The sequence below is a fragment of the Mustela nivalis genome, assembly GCF_964662115.1.
Source record: "Mustela nivalis genome assembly, chromosome: 1".
NCBI classification, from domain to species: domain Eukaryota; kingdom Metazoa; phylum Chordata; class Mammalia; order Carnivora; family Mustelidae; genus Mustela; species Mustela nivalis.
The window spans coordinates 106,991,784-107,006,749 of NC_139020.1; the positions used below are offsets into that span (position 1 = coordinate 106,991,784).

At 44.1% G+C, this 14,966-nt stretch overlaps 1 protein-coding gene and 2 long non-coding RNA genes across 3 annotated transcripts in view; 2 read left to right on the top strand and 1 right to left on the bottom strand.

Moving 5' to 3' along the window:
* Positions 1-14,966, top strand: part of LOC309846064 — a 495,527-nt gene that overhangs the window by 311,980 nt on the left and 168,581 nt on the right. The window lies entirely within an intron of this gene.
* On the bottom strand, positions 7,475-13,288 carry LOC309846028. Its single transcript, XR_014301701.1, has 3 exons — positions 12,723-13,288; positions 11,707-11,933; positions 7,475-7,702 (listed from the first exon to the last, which is right to left on the bottom strand). It is a non-coding gene; the product is annotated as an uncharacterized lncRNA (long non-coding RNA).
* RTP4 (receptor transporter protein 4) overlaps positions 12,356-14,966 on the top strand; it is a 126,482-nt gene continuing 123,871 nt past the window's right edge. Inside the window, exons 1-3 of the mRNA XM_082694511.1 lie at positions 12,356-12,517; positions 14,147-14,219; positions 14,525-14,710. The gene's annotated coding sequence lies outside the window, so the exon portion shown is untranslated. The remainder of the gene's footprint in view (positions 12,518-14,146; positions 14,220-14,524; positions 14,711-14,966) is intronic.

Below are 14,966 nucleotides of genomic sequence, written 5' to 3' on the forward strand. Positions count from 1 at the left end.
CTCTCTCTGCCTGCGGCTCTGCCCACTTGTGATCTCTCTCTGTCAGATAAATAAATAAAATCTCTTTTTAAAAAAATATCTAGAGAAACTATCTCAAGAGCTAGACACATTGGTCTCCTCAACCTGGCATCCCATATCCTCTTGATCTAGCATCAGTGGCTTTTACACATCCTCCTATAACCATTACCAGGGGTTATATCAATTTTATCACTTCTAAGTTATGTAACTTAAGAAATCACTCAATCTCTCTGTGCCCTAGTTTTTCTCAGTTGAGTGAAATAAATTGTTTAAAGAGTTTTTCATAGCACCTGGCATACAATAAGCACTTGATAAATACTGCAAATACTGTGCATTCGCTTCTGGTCCTGTGAATATTTTCCATACTTACCTGTCTCTGGGCCTCCCCTGCCTTCATCCTCACACATCTGTTTTCTTCTCATTCCCCAAGATTGAGCTCAAGTCCTGATTGACCAGGAAATGTTTCATAACCTTCCCATGTCCCACTGACCTCCCTCAACTGAACCTCCTACTCCTACTTATCATGGTTATTCTCTACTCTGTCATAGTTTGTTGGCATTTGCTACCATAAACACCTTAGGAACAGAAGACATCATGGGTTCATTTCCGGATTCTCTCCATGGTACCGAGACCTGGCCCCAGCGCACAAAGCCTTCTTTGTTAGTGTTGCTTGAGTTAATGAATTAAGTAAATCCCGAAAAGCCTTACTAGTTAGATTCGACTTTCCCTTACATTTTGCGTTCTGTATTTAGTTTCATGAGGATGGGGGTCTCCTGTCAGTTTCCAGCAGAAACCTAACAAGGCTCATTAGTTTTCAGAATATATTGGATATGATAACTGACAGAGACATGATTCTTGCTCAGGTTTGTTTGAGTATGGGTGGATGGTTTTTCTTGGTAACTTGCGGATATGAACTCATCCACTTAGACATCTCAGTATAGACTGGAGACGTGGAATACGGGCCTTGGAGACAGCAGAAGCAGGTGTGCTTGAAGGCTAGCTAGGGCTCAAGAGAAAATTTGTCAAATTTTGCTAATTAAGTCTGGAGTCCCTCTCTCCCTCAGCCTGTCAGGATGAGGACAGTAAGCTGCAGCTAGCTATTTTACTAGAGAATTCCCACTGTAATATTTTTCCCTGTCATTAGTGAAGGAGAAGTCTATGTGCATTAGCCACATATTGAGGCCATACTTTACCCCAATTTAGAATATATATTTGCTCCTACTTGACTTCCAATTTATGGAGTTGAGTTTAACTTCAGGGAAATTTTGGTTCCCAGGCCTGTGACACTTCCAAGAGCTGGATGATTCACAGACTTTTAGAAAATTGAAAAGGGACTTGGAGATTAACGATTCTAATGCCCGATGCATCCATCTCCCCAAATATCTCTAAGGGACAGCTGTGCCACTTGCTCACGAATGCGTCCAGTGACAGGGAGTTTTACTGCTGTGTGAGACAGTCTATTTCTTTTTCATTATAACTCCAGTCCTTATTGATATTAATAGTAACATCAGCTTGTATTTTTGTAATGATTTACTTTTAAGAGACAATCTTCACATTCTTAATGTTTGATTTTCACAAGGTTGCTGGGAAGAGGTGTGGGCCCATTCCATTAGCAATCTTCACTGATGAGGAACGTAGGCTTGGCTAGTTGTGTGCCCTATTGTGGTCTCTGACTTCACCTAGGAGATTATTGCCACCATGCCATGAGTCCCCTTTTAGAAAACAATGGTTACTTTTGCCTTCCAAACTAGAAATAGTAGAGTATATTCTCTCAAAGTGTAGAGGGGAAAGGAAAGACTCTAACTTTATGTTTTGAATGCAAATGTCTGTCTCAGGACTCCTTTGAGATGGCTTCACCATGTGGCCAGAGTTCAGAGAAGAAAGGAAGCCTGGAACAGGTCTTACCTATTGGACTGCCACCTCAGTTACCATGGAGATGATTCAGGCAACCACCTGAGACCTGCTCTCAGCAGGTGATGGCTTGTATCTCAGACAGCCCAGGGCAAAGCCCAGCAGCTGCCAGCTTGGTAGTCTGTGTGGTGTTCTTGGCCCCAGGACAGGCTTGGCCCTGCTGGAAACACCTGTCCTGGGTGGGCCAGGCCTGTCTAGGGGCACCGCTCTTTTCCAGTGCCCTCTTTTCCCTCTCATGAACTAGGATAAGTTCATGAAGCTAGGGGTCTTCCCCTTCCTTAATTCAGGAATCCTAGCCTATCTACCTGTTGCTGTGGATATCCCTGGAGAAGGTCTAACAGCTTCAATGCCCCAACACCCATCCTCGATAGTGCTTAGGGAATTTACATTGGCTGATGGTGTTGACAGGTCTAGGCCATGTTCATAAGAAGGAAAATAGAGGGACACCTGGGTGGCTCTGTCAGTTAAGCATCTGCATTCAGCTCAGGTCATGATCCTAGGGTCCTGGGATCAAACCCTGCATTGGGCTCCCTGCTCGGCTGGAAGCCTGCTTCCTCCTCTCTTACTCTCCCTGCTTGTGTTCCCTCTCTTGCTGTGTCTCTCTCTGTCAAGTAAATAAATAAAACTATTTTTAAAAAATAAAGAAAAAGTAAAACTTTATGCAAAATAGTAAGAATGTGAACCATCCTAAATATGGTTAAAAAATTATCTTTCAGATGTTAACAGCAAACTTTATATTAAATATTGAAACACTAAAGATCTTCACATCCTAGAGTTCTTGGTTTATTTATCTTTTGGGGCAAATTTTTTTTTGTTTTGTTTTTTAATTTTTTATTTTTTATAAACATATATTTTTATCCCCAGGGGTACAGGTCTGTGAATCGCCAGGTTTACACACCTCACAGCACTCACCAAAGCACATACCCTCCCCAATGTCCATAACCCCACCCCCCCTTCTCCCAACCCCCCTCCCCCCAGCAACCCTCAGTTTGCAACATGGGGGCTTAAGTGGATAGGAGAAGAATCAATGAAACAAGATGGGATTGGGAGGGAGACAAACCATAAGTGACTCTTAATCTTATCCTGTGTCTTTTAATTGGGGCATTTAGCTCATTAACATTTAGGGTAACTATTGAGAGATATGAATTTAGTGCCATTGTATTGCCTGTAAGGTGACTGTTACTGTATATTGTCTCTGTTCCTTTCTGATCTACCACTTGTAGGCTCTCTCTTTGCTTAGAGGACCCCTTTCAATATTTCCTGTAGAGCTGGTTTGGTGTTTGCAAATTCTTTCAGTTTTTGTTTGTCCTGGAAGCTTTTAATCTCTCCTTCTATTTTCAATGATAGCCTAGCTGGATATAGTATTCTTGGCTGCATGTTTTTATCGTTTAGTGCTCTGAAAATATCATGCCAGCTCTTTCTGGCCTGCCAGGTCTCTGTGGATAAGTCAGCTGCCAATCTAATATTTTTACCATTGTATGTTACAGACTTCTTTTCCCGGGCTGCTTTCAGGATTTTCTCTTTATCACTAAGACTTGTAAATTTTACTATTAGGTGACGAGGTGTGGGCCTATTGTTATTGATTTTGAGGGGCGTTCTCTGAACCTCCTGAATTTTGATGCTCGTTCCCTTTGCCATATTGGGGAAATTCTCTCCAATAATTCTCTCCAGTATACCTTCTGCTCCCCTCTCTCTCTCTTCTTCTTCTGGAATCCCAATTATTCTAATGTTGTTTCATCTTATGGTGTCACTTATCTCTCGAATTCTCCCCTCGTGGTCCAGTAGCTGTTTGTCCCTCTTTTGCTCAGCTTCTTTATTCTCTGTCATTTGGTCTTCTATATCGCTAATTCTTTCTTCTGCCTCATTTATCCTAGCAGTGAGAGCCTCCATTTTTGATTGCACCTCATTAATAGCTTTTTTGATTTCAGCTTGGTTAGATTTTAGTTCTTTTATTTCTCCAGAAAGGGCTTTTATATCTCCCGAGAGGGTTTCTCTAATATCTTCCATGCCTTTTTCGAGCCCGGCTAGAACCTTGAGAATTGTCATTCTGAACTCTAGATATGACGTATTACCAATGTCTGTATTGATTAGGTCCCTAGCCTTTGGTACTGCCTCTTGTTCTTTTTTTGTGGTGAATTTTTCCGCCTTGTCATTTTGTCCAGATAAGAGTATATGAAGGAGCAAGTAAAATACGAAAAGGGTGGCAACAACCCCAGGAAAATATGCTTTAACCAAATCAGAAGAGATCCCAAATCGTGAGGGGGGAGAAAGGGGATAAAAAGAGGTTCAAAAAGAAAGAAAGGAAAAAAAAAAGGAAAGAATTAAAAAAAGAAAACGAATAAAGAAAAGAAAAATATATATATATTAGATAAACTAGTTAAAAAACGTTAAAAAGGAAAAGGGTAAAAGTTAAAAAAAATTTAGCAAATGAAGAGAAAAAAAAATGAAAAAGAAAAAAATTACTTTAACTGCAAGACTAAAAAATCACAGGGAGAAAGCCATGAGTTCGTGCTTTGCTTTCTCCTCTTCTGGAATTCTGCTGCTCTCCTTGGTATTGAAACCTCACTCCTTGGTAGGTGAACTTGGTCTTAGCTGGATTTCTTGTTGATCTTCTGGGGGAGGGGCCTGGTGTAGTGATTCTTGAGTGTCTTTGCCCCAGGCGGAGTTGCACCGCCCTTACCAGGGGCTGGGCTGAGTAATCCGCTCAGGTTTGCCTCCAGGAGCTTTTGTTCCCTGAGCGCTTTCCGTAGAGTTCCGGAGGATGGGAATACAAATGGCGGCCTCCTGGTCTCCGGCCAGGAGTAGCAGAGAGCCCGGGGCCCCACTCCTCAGTGCGCCCTCAGAGAACAGCGCTCAGTAACTCCCGTCTGCCTGACCTCTGGCCTCGCTCTGAGCTCACTGAGCCTGTGACCGGTTCAAGGTAAGCCCGAGCTGTGATCTTACTGTCGGCTCTGTCTCTGCAGCCAGTTTCCAAGCTCTGCGACAATCAGACACCCCCGATCCTTCTGTGACCCTGCGGGACCTGAGGCCACGCTGACCCCGCGTGGGCTTCGCCCCAGTTTAGCCTCTGGAGCGATGTCCCTCAGCGGAACAGACTTTTAAAAGTCCTGATTTTGTGCTCCGTTGCTCCACAGCTTGCCGGGAGCTAGCCCCTCCCCCCGGGGTCTATCTTCCCATCGCTTTGGATTCACTTCTCTGCCAGTCCTACCTTTCAGAAAGTGGTTGTTTTTCTGTTTCCAGAATTGCTCTTCTTCTTCTCTTCGATCTGCCGATGGATTTGCAGGTGTTTGCAATCTTTAGATAAGCTATCTAGCTGATCTCCTGCTAGCTGAAGTAGTCTCAGCCTGCTACTTCTCTGCCATCTTGACTCCTTGGGGCAAAATTTTAATAAGGTTTCTGTGAAGTGTAGATATCTGTACTGTCTGAGTTCTTGGTTAAGAGTATCTTTTTACCCCCTTGCAAATGAAAATAGTTTGATACATTTTTCCGGCCTTGAATATTTTTCCTTTAAACTCTCAAAATGTTGCTGCTTTTTCTTCTGGCATTTCATATTAATAAGAAATCATCTGAAGCCAATTTGGTTTCTGTTTTCTCTGTAGGTAAGCCATTTCTTCCCAGTCTTGTCTGGATACTCATAGGTCCAGCGGGGTTTTTTCAGTTCCTCTGATATGAAAAAACAAAACAAAACAAAACAAAACAAAAAAACAAAAAACTTTACCACAGTATGTGTATGTGTAGGACTCTTAATTATTGATACTCTTTATGAAATCCTTTCAAACTGAAATGTCTCTTTGACTCAAGCAATGTTTTTTCTTTTTCCTTTTCTTGTTTCTCCTCAATTTGCACTTTTCTCTTTCCAGATTTTGTTTTATACCTATATGGGCTCTTCTGGATGTGTTCCCTGTATCTTTATTTTTCTTCAATTTTCTTCACTTGCTCACCTCCTTCTGTCTTTCCTTTGATCGTGGGGATCACTTTCGAACATGCCCTCTCCTGCTTTGGTTTTCTTTGGTATCCAGCAGGCTCTGTTTGTTTGTACTTGGCTGTTGGTTTTCTTTATTGTCAAATAGTCCTTCCTTTATAAACCTGTATTACATTGCTAGAAGAAATAGCTATTTGAACATTCTCAGGATACACATTAAATATCCCCTCTTTTCACCAGCAACTTTATTTACTAGAAAGATGTTGCTCTGATTCTTCAAGTCTGTGCATTTCCAATGTCAGATGTTGAGCCTGAATCTTTCAAGAATTATTTGTTGACCATTTAGATATTTAGGTGTATACAAAGAGAAACTGAAGAAGTTTAGGCTCAGGATAGTTCTCCTTTGCTTGTTCTGCATTCCTAAACCCTGGAAAAGAGACACAGAGCCAGAGGCGGTGGGGATGGTCTAGATCTCTGCATTTTTTTGCTGGAGCTCTTTTCCCTGTGTTTGTGTGATTTGAAAGTTACATGGGGTAGTAGCCTCATTTGCCCACCTTCAGGGCTCACTGGCACCAGTCCTTGGACTTGCTCCAATGTACCAGTATAGCCTTCATGTTGCAAGGACCAAGAAACATAATTCAAACAGGTTCAAACAATAAAGGGGGAACAACATGCTCAGTTAAATGAGATAAGGTGAGCTCTCCAAGAGTGTTTTGCCACAGTCCAGGGATGTTGTCAAGAACCAAGTTTCTTTTGATCTCCCTTCTCTGCCTGTGAAATGTCGACCTCACTCGGACACTGAACTTCCCCAAGGAGACAGAGGAGCTGTAGTAGGACCCAGAGATCCTATCTGCACCCATACAACCCGGAAGGAGAAAGAGCTCACTGACTCAGGAGGGACACCTGAACTTCTTTTGACTGTTGAAGGGAAATGCACTTTCACTGAGATGTTTAGACCAGACGTCACCCTCCTCCTGTCCCCAGGGCTGGAATGGATTTCATTCACTACTATTCCCTGCCCCACCACCTCACAGCATTAAATGGGTGATGGGGAGTCACCTATAATATATTCAAGCATTTAATGTCCATCCCTTTAATTGTGTCCTCAGAGCTGGAGACAGGTCCTGGAAGTGGTGTAAATACTGCAGAGATACATTTACTTAGCCATGCGAGGCTATTATATTAATTACCCAGTTTATGAAAAGTGTGAGTGGGAGTGAGAGTTTGGGGAAACCCCTTAGCCATTTTTTTTGGTTTTATTCCACTTTGGTATTCTATCAATCCAAAAATTGATGAGAAGGGAGCAAAGGGATTAGATTAGAAGAATTTCATGGAATAACACTAAATTTTGATATTAAAATGTGGAGGTTTGGGTTCATTCTTGTATGTAACATTGTTTTTGAGCACCTGCTACTTTCCAGTTGTTTCATTCCTAGATGTGAGGATACAATGTTGTGCCAGGTAGAAAATGCTCTTGCTCTCAAAGGGTTTAAGTGATCGAAGAGATTAGAACAAAGCCAATGGATTTTTAAGTGTGAAAGTTCTATAAAAGGAGAAATACCAGCTCCTCTGGGAACACATGGGGTAGGCACAAAATCCAGGCTTGAGGAATTAGTAAATGCTTGTTTATTAGAGAAAAAGACATCTGAGATAAAACTTCAGGGACAGCAGGCAGTTGGCCAGAGGAAGTTGATGAAGGAGTCTTGGAGGCAGGGGAGCAGTCTGTGGAAAGACCCAAAAACAAGAGGCAGCAGAGCAGGATTCTAGAGCTAGAATACCTGCTTTCAAATCCTGGCTTGTCCACTTAGCAGCTCTGTGATGGTGAATGAACTAATTTCCTTGTGCTTCCATCTGTGAAACAAGGATAAGAATGGGCGCTCCCTCATAATGTTGTTATGAAGATTGAGGAAGTTAGAACAATGCTTTGTTACATAAGAAATAAAAGGACTGTTACATAAAAAATTAAATACATCTTTCCACACTGCATCAGGCAACAGTGAGTAACAAGTTACTTTCTGGTGTCTCCCATTCAAGATAGCTATCCTTACTCTCTAACCTCGGCTTCCTCAACAAGACTGCCTGCTTGATCCTTCCCTGGACTAAACTAGCTCACTCAGGACATAGGCTAAAGCACACAGCTAGAAGAGGAGTGAGTGGGAAGCACAGTTCAGCCAATGAGCGAATGTGTAGGGGGTCCACAAGAATCCTGGAGAGATGGTCATGTGACATCTAAGAGGCAGGGGCAGTCAGCGGGCCATACCAGTGGTCAGAGAGACTGACAACAGATCTTTGTCAAGGCTTCTCTACCCTGTGGAAAGACAAGACTCCATCTCCGGGAAGCCTGACCAGGACCAAGTCAGGCCTTGATCCAAGGAAACCACAATACAAGGTAAGTTATCAAAGCAATGACTGCTTCCTTTGATTCATTCATTCAAACAAAACATTTATTAAAATGCTTAACATGTGCCAGACAACATGTCAGGTGCTAGAAGTGTTAACAATAATGTGCTGTCTTTGTTTCTGGTTGTCTAAACCATTCAGAATAGTGACTAAGACAGATAATACATAATGCAGTGCTTTGATAAAAATAGGCACAGGACAGTATGGTAACAAGCCCAAAGTTCTGATCTCACCAAGCCCAGTTGCAAGAATGAGGGGAGAGACAGGAAAAGGGGCAGGATTAAGTAGTCTTCGCTGAGGAGAAACCTTATTATTAATATAAGATCAGGGCTAGCTGGCTTCTAGAGTGGTCTGTTGAGGCCATTCTATAACATGACTCTAGAATGTAGGTTAGAGACTGTAGGTTGCAGGGGACAGAATCATATAATGAAGGTAAAGAGAGTATCTGAATAAAAGAAAAATTGCTGAGTGTCCATAAAATATTTACAGACCTGAAAAATATCATTAGTTAGAATAATATTCAACAATTAAAAAGAATGAGATCAAGAATGCCACTAAATTGCTTGCAATGCACAGGATACCTGCCCCTTCCCCCTACCAACCCCACAAAAATGAATTATTTAGCCCAACATATTAATGGCTGAGGTTGAGAAATCCTGGTCTGAAGAGGCAAGCAGAGGTCATGACGGTTATGGGGTCAAGCCAAGGAATTTGGCTTTCCAGTTAAGAATAGTAAGGAAACATGGGATTCAGTGGGGGGATTGGCATGATGAGATCTGAATTTTACTTTATTATTTTTTAAAGATTTTATGTATTTATTTGACAGAGATCACAAGTAGGCAGAGAGGCAGGAAGATGGGGGAAGCAGGCTCCCTGCTGGGCAGAGAGATCCATGCGGGACTCGATCCTAAGGCCCTAAGATCATGACCTGAGCCGAAGGCAGAGGCTTAACCCACCCAGGTGCCCCGAGATCTGAATTTTAAAGAGATCACTTTCAGGGTAGCACAGTGAAGAGCTTGTAGAAATCAAAGTGGAGACGTTCAAGAGGCCACTGAAGATAAGGTTATGACACTCAGAAGTCACTGGAACTGTAGGCAGGCAGCAGGGTGCATCAGGCAGTGTCTATGGGAAAGCTTGTCCTATCCTAAGATGAGCAGAGCATCAGACAAGAAGGTGGAGCTCTAAGGGACACTAACAAGCATGGGAAACAGAGCTTGCAAAGGAAGCTAAGACAGTCGCTAGAAAGTTGAGGAGAAAAACAAAACAGAACAGATTGTGTGCTATTACAGAAGTTCAAATAGATTGTTTCAAAGAGGCCAAAGTTCTGTATAGAGATCAAGTAACATGGAGACTGGGAGTTACCCAATGAATTCAGCAAAAAGAGGTTAAGGGAAATGATGGTCAGACCAGGTTCAGTGGGGTTTGGGGGACAGAAGTCAGAGGAAGTGGGAAGTAAGAAAGTGGAGGCCAAGAGTGTGAGAGAACTCATTTGAGAAATGTGGCTGTGACAGGGAGGGAGAAGGTCAGTGATGGCTAGAAGGCTATGTGGGGTCAACACATTAAAATGCTGAGTGGAAGCATCAGTAGACAAAGATGATCAGAAATATAAAATAGGGGAATGAAAATGTCAAGGTTAGCAGGAAGGACTAAAGTTGTCGCTCGACTTAGGAGGAAGGACACTTCCGCTAAAGAGCAGGAGTGAAGGACAAAGGGATGGGTACAGACAAAGGAGTAGGGCTGGTGGCAGAACACTGAGTAGATGACCAGTGTGAAGCTTCTGGCTTTCCTAGTGCACGAGGTAAGGCCACCTCTCCAGAGTGAGCTGGTAAAATGGCAGGGTTGGGATTTGGGGGAGAGTGCACATGGTTCAAAAGAGCTGTAATACAGTGGACGAGAAGGAAGCAAGAGATTTATGGACAAGGTAGAAGGCTCTATTGAGACTGGGGACATAAATATGCAATTGTATCAATGTTTTCCTTGCAACATCCAGCAGGGTACTTAAATATTTGACTGCAGTGGGAAGTAGATTCATCCCCGGCTGAGACTTTTAGCAGACAGATGGGACAAGTCTCGGTGAAAGACCACATTGTCTAACCTGGAGAGAGACGAAGGTAAAGGCGGCAGGGTGCTGATGGGGGCTAGCCAGGTCCAGCAATAGCTTTGGGCGGAGTGGCCGAAGGAGGGAGCTGCTATGTTTAGACAGATGGATAATCTAGAACATGACGAGGTCAAGGATGAGGCTGTGGGACAGGGTAACTAAACGGGGTGGAGGTGAATGTCGTTGGAAATGAATAGAGTGAGGGATAGAAGATGGGTTCTCTTCAACAAAGCTGACTTGTATTGGCAGACTAGAAACATAGCACACCTCTCAAAGCTAGCACAGATCCTGAGTGATGTTTGGTTTCTGATTCTCAATTGTGTTTTATCCATAAATCGAGACCCCGTAGTACTTGCTACACTCAAATCTATCTAGCAGGCATACTTCAGGAAATCATGCAGAGAAGAATGGAAACATTTCTAAAGGCCACATATGAATATGGACCATTGTGTGCTCATTGACTTGAGGGTTAGAGCTATGGAGAATGTGGTCGCCTAGATTTTATAATAGTCTTTTTGTAAACCAACACCCACTTGGCCCACTTGTACTGATACTTTGACTTGCGCCAAGCCCAGCAGGGCCATGCCAATTTCTCCTGTATTTTCTTTTCAATTCCAGGGAAGGGGAAGATACCCCAGGAGTTTTTAATAAATCTGGAAAGAGGCCTGAAGGTCATCTTCTCCAGCTGACCTTTAGTGTAGAACCGTTCAATATCCTTTATATGCGGTTGCCCTGTCCATTGCTGGAAGAGCTTAGATTTCAATCCCAGTCTTTAATTCCCAATCTGCCCTTCTGCGTGTAACTCCAAATTCCTGGGATGCTACTAAAGAGAGGGACTGTCCACTTCTGTCCAGCCTGGAATGACAGTCTTATTCTGCTGTCCCTTACGTTGAATGAAAGCTCTCCGTGTAGTTCACCCCCCATCTGCAGTCCAGCCCTTGGAGTTAGCAGGGACAAGCTTGAGTCCTTTTGCACACAAAAATTCCATCGAGCGCTCCATCTAGGGCATCTTCCCTTTCTCAAGGCCCATAGTCCCCTTTACTTCACCACTCTTCCCTTTTCTAGGGCACTGACCTCTGCGCGCTGTCCTCCTCTTCCAGCAGGTGCGTCCGGATCCCCTTGGCTTTCCTACTCCCCAGTTTTCTCTGAGGGAAAAGTAAGCTCTCCTAGGAAGTAGGCTTTTGATATTCAGAGGACTACCCTCAAGTTCACTACTCTACTACCCCCACTTGGGACAACCTGATGTTGCCCGCCGCATTAATATGCAACCCCTTACGTAGATCCAGAGCCCCGACCCCCCCACAGAATGCTAGAACTGGGATTGAACCTGACACCATCTAAGCCAATGCTTTCTTACACAGAAGGGAAGCTGAGGCAGAAGGATACAGCCCCTTGTCCAGATCGTGGCAATCGGCTGTGGAAGCCAATTGAGGTCCTCTTGCCCGAATCCGATCCTCTTTGTTTATCCAGTTCCCTGCGGGACAGGATCTCGTTTTCTTCTCCCTCAATATCTGTGCCAGAATAATTTTTCTGCTCGGTTCCACGTATTAGTGCTCTGAATATTCATTTCCTAAGCTGCAGGAGCTTAACAAGAACAAAAAGTAGATCCAAAATTAATCTGTTGTTGGGTGACATGGATTATGACAAATCCCACAAAACAAGTGGGAGAAAACACACAGTAAAGCCTCAGAGTGTTTATAGCCTTAGGACATTCATCAGGCTGCGACCCCTATCGGACACGACAGAGCACTATTAATCGTGGGGCTGGAAGGGGCGAGCAAGGGGAGAAAGCAGCGAGGGGGTCCTGATGCCTCCAGCCACATTCATCACCTGCAACCTCCCAGCCTGCCCAGCTTCCTGGGTGGGGGAGGGGCCTTTGGGACACGGCAGGGTGTGTCCAGAAGCAGTCGCTCTCCCTGAGCTCTCTGCAGATCTGACACCTGCTACTGATACTCAATAACTAAAGGTTCTCACAGGGCCAGGGAGGCCCCTTCTCACTGAAACAAGGTTATCATGAATCTGGATTTTGAAAAATGAAATGGAAAGAAAAAAAAATCTCTGAAGAGTTGGCAGGGAAACAGACAGCAGTGACCTCTTTTCCTCTAACAACGATGGAAAACCTAATGCTCAGTATCATGGCCGGGAAGGAAGAGTGCCCCCGCAGAGAGGTACAGCAGACGGGTGGTGAAAATGATCTGGGGAATGAACTGGGAAAAATCATTAACTGCATGGAAGATACTAGGTCAGATTGTGGCACTGCTCCGGCACCAGTCTCCTGAACCGGTTGTCTGGGGGCACGACAGGGTGGGGGGTGGATAATATTTCAAAATATCAAGCTAGAGGCCAAGACGGGGAATCCTTTCATACACTCACCAAAACAGGTTCCCGGGCCGGCCGCTTTGAGCCTGCTTGTCTCCTGCTGTTGGCCAGGGGTCTCGGCTGCTCTCTGCACAGGCTTAAACTCTCAGTGATTCCAGGAGGGATTGCTGGATCTCCCGGAGGCCCGAGCTGCACTCTCAGGGCCAGCCTCAGTCCGCAGGGGTAAAAAGCCAAGTTCCCGCTGACTGGTGTGACCGCTGGCAGAATGTTCAGCATCCGTCCCTGCCACTTCGCCTTGCGACAGCCCCAGCAGATCTGCCTCCATTGCTCTTAGCCCTCTTCCCTGGACTTTGAGGGGCACCATCTTTGATTCACTTTGCACGTTACGACTGTGGCCGTCTCCTGGACTCCGTCCATCAGAAAGCAAGCTGCTTGCTGGTGCTACAGCAACTCCGCCCTAAAGACAGGACTAATGGAGGCTGGCCATGCCTTCCTGGGTCACACAGTGGAAGGAAAGGCACAAGTGGGACTTAGAGCACCTGGCTTTACCTGGTGTCGCTGCCACTCAGAATGAGAGCTCTTGGGGAGTGGCTCAGACTGCCTGAGCCTCAGATTTTGAATGTATAGTGATTTTTAATGCAAGAGTATATTTCAGTATCATTCTTGGAATTAAAAAAATATATATATGCCCTCTCCATCACTAGGCCTACAGATTCAGATTATCCAGAGGTGGACCTGGGTGTATATATTTTATAAAGCTCCAGTAAGTGTATCCATTCTGAAACATTTCTTATTAAGAGTCCCAAAGCCATTGGGTTACAAGAGGGACAAGAGAGTCCTGGGGATAAAGGTACCTTCTCGCGGAAAAATGCTCTAAAATTTAATTATTCATTTTAATCTTCTGCTTTCTTCTCCCCAACACACAGACACAGACCCTCTCTAAGTTCTTGGTCTAAATGTCTCTTTTCTTTCTGTAACTGGGTCCTTGTGTTTTCTTTACTCTTGCACGTTACGACACATTCATTGAGTTCTAATGCTCTAGTTCATCCAAATGCATCTATTTCAAGACTCCATACAGTCTTCTTTTTTGAAATAATACGATCTCATATATTTTAGTTATGGTTCATATTTAAATCATATTACTATATATGTCATTAAATATAGTGGGCTGAGCATTATTCCCATTTCATAGATGAGAACATTGATGTTCAAAGAGGTTTCATAACTCAGTAAGTCCTGGAGGGGCAACGTATACCCTTGTCTTCTTATTTGATGCCCAAGCTTTCCCCCCTTGAGTCAGCCCAAGAATTTCATCTAAATATTTGCTTACAATTCAAGTGTTAACCATTACAGAGTGAGCCAATAAAGAATGGGGCTTAGAGGACCTTTAAAATCTCTTCCATGGCTTGGTGGATGAGGGATTCTAGTGTATGTTTGGAAATATTGATGATTGACTGAATTCGTTATTTCTCCCCCAGATATCGTGAGCTAAGAAGAGGATGAGTCTGCCCTGTGTGGGACCTGGTTCTTCTCCCAGAGAACAGCACAGGGGTAAATTTGCCCCTTTGAGCTTATGCCCAGCTCTCCTCTCTTCTCACTGCAAGCTTGGTAGATCTTGTCTTTATACCAGGCAGAATGGAGGTCACACTTGGGAAGGAGCGGGGTCGTTCCCATGTACATGGTGGAGGCCAGCAGGGGTTGGCGTTGAGTCTTTCCCACTCCACCCCCAGGTCAGTTAGTTTGAAACCCAAGTATGCTCTGCTCTGGTGAAATAGTTTTCCTTGGGGGAAGACCTTGTGAACAACAAAGTTGTGGGTATCTTTAAAAAATTGTTGTTTTTCCTCTCCTCCTGCTAGAAGCAAAAGAATTTTCTCCTGGAGGTAGATTTCATGAAAGTATGGGACTCTCCCCTGATGGTGCCTCCTGGATAGTCAGCTCTGAAGCTAGTCTTCACTGAGCCTCCAGCAACTGGCCAGTGACAGTTTCCAATGTGTCTGCTGGTTCCCGTGGTGGCGTTTTCTGCTCCTGGGCTCCTGGCTCTGGTAAGCTGTGACTCTCTGTGTCCACCCATCTGTCTCTCCAGTTTTCAGGGCAGAAGTCTGCCCTGAAACCCCATGTCTCTAAAGGCTCTAAGAAGAGTTGTTAGTTTTCATTTTGTTTGGTTTTTTACTTGTGGCAGTGATGACTTCTTGGCTCCTTATGTGTCAGATCAGAAAAGGCCTTTGTACACAGAGGAAAAAAGTAAAGAAAAAGTGATTAAGTTGTTCTTTTGTCTTGGCTGGGGTGCAGAGAGTGCAG